This window comes from Macrobrachium nipponense, chromosome 15 (genome assembly GCF_015104395.2).
Source record: "Macrobrachium nipponense isolate FS-2020 chromosome 15, ASM1510439v2, whole genome shotgun sequence".
Lineage (NCBI taxonomy): Eukaryota > Metazoa > Arthropoda > Malacostraca > Decapoda > Palaemonidae > Macrobrachium > Macrobrachium nipponense.
In genome coordinates this window covers 72689704-72694703 of record NC_087208.1, presented here as the reverse complement: position 1 = coordinate 72694703, position 5000 = coordinate 72689704, and the positions used below count along the sequence as shown (strand labels likewise).

Genomic DNA, 5000 nt, shown 5'->3' with positions numbered 1-5000 from the left:
GAAATATTCGATGTAGAAGATCAACAAGTGACTTTTCTGGTGTTTTATGAAAATATTCAGATAGTGAGAAACTTTTTCTTTTTGTTCATGTACGATTCGTCACTGCATTAATATTTTTATCATAGTTCACTCTTTTATGAATGTAGTTCTCCTGTTTTTATAAGTTTTGTGCAATAGTTCTGTAAGATTGGAACTTGGGAGGCCATTGTATTAACTTCCAAGATCAAGTAAGTATTAATGAAACCCAGGTCAATTGAATATTATTCAAACGTCAGTTTAGCCTCGTGTAAGGGATAGTAAGTGAAGTGAGCGTTGTTAATAACGATTTGATCTAGTGAGTATAAAAAACTCAAGTTTTAATTTATAACCCTCATATTTCAATATGAGTTTAGCGTAAGTCACAGTATACGCGATTGTTGGTTAAAATAACTCGATTTGAGTGAGTGTAAGGAAAATGATTTGGTACGAGTGTGAGTATAATGATTTCAGTACAAGAATAGAAAACCTTCCAGGGAGTGAGTGCGAGTGAATTTTGAATGAGAGATAAATAAATGCCTGTTACAACTCCAATCTGATGACGACAGTGTTTCGGCAGCAGTAGACGAAATATGTCCATTTCATAGATGTTTCCATTTGTTATTGAAATCGCTTTTCATTTAAGCATCTTGTTTTGACCCTTGGACGGTTGGACCAGGCTTTTTTAACGTCTCGTGCTAGTTTATAGATTTATAAGAACTGACATTGAAGAGAGGTTGGTATCTTCATCCTCGAGATACCCATCCAAGGTCTGACCAAGATCAGCTACCTGCCTCTCGCTAACCGAGGGACCATGGTGTATACAAAATCATGTTAGTATATGTGCATTTTATATTCACGAACTAAAACGACCTTGGCTGTGGGAATCCGTGGTGATATTGTCATACTTAATGGCAGCCTAAGTCAACAGTGCATTCATATTATAATTTCTCTGCTAACTGACTCTTTCATAGGTGCCTGTAAATTTGTTTATTTTTCTTCCACACGTTGGTTTCTCTCTCTCTCTCTCTCTCTCTCTCTCTCTCTCTCTCTCTCTCTCTCTCTCATATATATATATATATATATATATATATATATATATATATATATATATATGTGTGTGGTGTGTGTGTGTGTGTGTATGCACGTGGTGTACGTAAAGGATTACAATGACACTTTCAGCTCGTATGTGACATTCGACAAACGGTGTTGTGTTGTTTACTAATATAGTATGGCACCGGGAATCACGTGCTGCTCCTTTGAAAGCTCTTTGCCATAAATAGTCAGGAGATCGGAAGTATTGCCCCATGCCTCTTAAAAAAAATAGAAGATCGCATTCTATTAGGAAATGATTGATTCGATGAATTCTGTTAAGACTGGCGATCTCAAGGTTTAGTTTCACTGCGGGTGTGACCGGTGTATAGCGATTTCAACCGTCTTTCTCGATCTTTAATGCAACACATCATACCTGCCTTCATCAACCCTTCGACTCCCATATATGTTCTTACGGCTCTTCTGATGGCATTCGCACATTGCTTAAATGCTTAAAAACAAGCGTTAATGGGCTTTTGTATAAGTGAAAAGTGTGTGTATGTGTGTGTTGGCAAATTAGTATTTGCGGTGTGTAATATTTTGCATTTATCATGACTTGTTGTTATCGCCATTTTTAAAGTTTGAGTTGTTATTATTATTATAGTAATTAATGTTATTGTGGGTGCCAGAACAGCTTCACTTGAAATATCCCCAGAACTCAAAAATATGTTTATTTTTTTCTTGTTTTCTCTTTGTTTCTTGTATTTCAACCTATGGATTACCGCATAAAGTAGGAGCCCCTTCCCTCGCTATTTTGTATTCATTGGTTTACGTAAGAATTCTCAAAATGTTTACCGTAGGGTTAGATATGCTGTTTATGGAAAGACATTATTTACACTGGAAAGGTCATCTCATCTTGGTATCTCAAGGATGTTAAGAGTTTGAATGCCTTTTTTACTTTGATCTCTCTCTCTCTCTCGTGCGCAAAACACATACACAAGCGTTATTGGTCTGGGTTTGGCCAGTATTATGATGGGTGACCGCCAATAAAAGTCAAACTTAGAAGCTCCCATAACAATGAGGGGAAGGGGGGAGGGCGTATTGTCATGGGAACGGGCCAAGCAACTTGACTCAAAAACCCCTACTAGAAACTGAACACACACCTTAGGTGTCTGGTGTGATCGTCTTCTGGTCACATTGAGACCCAAGAAACGACCTGAATGGCTGAGCACGCTGGACAGCAACAATCGAATTCCAAGTGTGGTAAGAGTTCAGTTCTGACCATTAAAGAATGAATGAAATAGCCAACAAGATGTTGTCCCGTTTGTGAGCAGCATTTTGATGACGAAAGAATGGTAACTTCTTTGGTGCTGAGAAGACAGCAAGCCATCATTATTTAGAAGGAAACCGATGTATTTTCATCTATGAAATTTGTTTTCTAGGAGGATTTGCATAATTTACGACCCACGGTACTTTCGTTAGCCGGGATGTTTGCGTTGCCATTAGCATACGGAGAAGTAGGCAGAAGTTCACGGCGGATTCGGCGATTTATTAGTAGTTTACTTATATGGAGTGGTGAGGTTCTTGTCTTTCCACACACACACACACACACACACACACACACACACACACACACACACACATCCCTCCCTAAGGAGGAGGGAAAGCAATTAGTTTAGAATTTTATATTACGATGTTCTTCGCTGAGCTTTGTACAGGAGAGTTCTTACCTTGAAAGAAAGAGATTTTGATTGAGCTCATAGTTTATTAATTGGGTTCTACTGGAGAGAGAGAGAGAGGGAGAGAGAGAGAGAGAGAGAGAATTTGGTTCGATAGCAGCGCGATATACTCTATACGCAAGCTACAGAGAGAAGAGACTTTGCTGGTTACGTTAGAGGACACCGAGGAGAGAGAGAGAGAGAGAGAGAGAGAGAGAGAGAGAGAGAGAGAGAGAGAGAGAGAGGCTGGTTTGAATGTCAATACCTCGACTCTCTCTCCTATTGTGTAAGCCAGTCGAGATAGGCCTGTCAACCAGATATTCGTCCGTTATGAAATCAACTTCATCGCTGTGAAGTTGTATTATCATTGACTGTGGCCGCTTTGGTGTCTTTAACATTATTGAGATTAATGCGATTATGTTTTGCACTATGCGTAGATGTATGAGAGAATGAATGTTATGGCAAATAAATCAGACACTAAAAATGAGGTCTTGGCCAGATTTTGAACTTTAATTTTTTATGATTCTGAGTTACAACCAATATAAAATGTATGTATATACATACATATATATGTGTGTACGTATGTATATATACATTATGCATGAGGCTGAAAAAGTTCATTTGTATTTTGTTCTGTGATGCTTGATGTTTTTTGTTTGTATTAGTTACCTTTTCAGTCTTTAGCAAAACGAGTCCTTTGAACCACCCAGTCATTGAAACAAACTCAGCCATGTAGCGTATCTGTGAACATGTAACCAAACTTAACCAAGCTGAGTGGAGGCATCACCCCAACCGTTTAAAAGAACATTTGCAAGTATCGCACTCGAATTCAACTAGAGAAACATACCGCAATGCTGTCTTAAAACTGAGACTGCTTTACCAAGTCGTTGGTATGGATTTCTTTGATATTCTATTAAGAAACCTTTCTTCGAATGTAATTAGTTCTTGTGAATGGAAACGCAGAGTTAATAATAGTAACAAGTAATGGGGCGCCTGGAATTCCCAATGGTTGTGTGTGTTTTCATTATGCATATTTATTCCTTCAATAATTTAGGTTAACCTCAAAGTAATATTGGACACCTTTACCCCTAGAGATTTGAGCTTTATAACACAAGCTGTAAGTCAGTGATGAACTTGTAACAATAGTTAAAAAGACCCAACAGGCCAAACATGGATTGGAAGGTCATCCTCGTGGCCCTGCTTATTAAAACTCTCTCTCTCTCCTCAGCATCTGGTTCTTCTCTTCTCTCCTCTCTCTCTCTCATCTCTCTCTTCTCTCTCTCCTCCTCTCTCTCTCCGTTCTTCCTCCATCCCTCTCTCTCTCCTCTCCTCTTCTCTCTCTCTCTCTCTCTCTCTCTCTCGACTCACCTTTTCCCCTGCCGAGCATTTGTCATGAAACAGTCAGGGGAAGGAAATAGATAATCGTATCATTATGGATCTAAATTATTCCCTGTCACGACATGTTAGTAGTTGTTCAATTTTTTTGTGCTCCTGTGTTAGTGAATTTACTCACTAGTAAAGGCTGGAACTTCTTTCATATGTAAAGATATGCATATCATCATGTAATGATGATAAGCTTGTATATAGAAATAACAGGAGTTTTGCTTGTATGGTTGTACGCTTTTTTTTTATAGATGTTTTTTTTTTTTTTTTTTTTTTTTTTTTTTTTTTTTTTTTTTTTTTTTTTTTTTTTTAGTTTGTAAGCCAATGACAGAAACGCTTTTGCCTGGCATGACAGACAGACAGACATGCATAGGGCGATACCCAGCAGACTTCCTGCGTCCATGGGTCCTGAAACTACGAAATAGGGTGTTTTTTGCTTGTTTATTTTCGGCATATATTCCATGGCGTGCTTGGTTATGTAGATAGTTGAATATTTCGTATTGTTTACATTATTTATTTAGTTTTTCTATTTCTATGCGTCTTTCAGATGTTACGTGGATACCTTTGCATATTTCATAGAAAGTTTTTGTGGAATGACAAAAGTAAAAACAAGTTTATTAACACTGTAAGTTGAATCATCCGCCACTGTCAAGCCTTTGGAATTCTATAGCAGCTTCTCTTGTCTTCATGCGTAAGTTTATTACTTCTGCGCCTTGGGGGTTATCATTAAAAATGTTACCTATTTCTTCAAGACACGATAGTTGACCGTTAATTAGTCCTTCACTAAATATCTCCATATGCTTTATTATCCACTGGACACCAATTCATGTTTAATACAGTGTTTGAAGATTT

The 5000-nt window shown here is 37.8% G+C and overlaps 2 protein-coding genes across 14 annotated transcripts in view; both read left to right on the top strand.

Annotated features, from left to right (window-relative positions):
- Window positions 1-5000, top strand: part of LOC135195049 (serine/threonine-protein kinase N-like) — a 665525-nt gene that overhangs the window by 478280 nt on the left and 182245 nt on the right. The gene's annotated exons all lie outside the window — the stretch shown is intronic.
- LOC135195051 (uncharacterized) overlaps window positions 1-5000 on the top strand; it is a 49264-nt gene that overhangs the window by 811 nt on the left and 43453 nt on the right. The gene's annotated exons all lie outside the window — the stretch shown is intronic.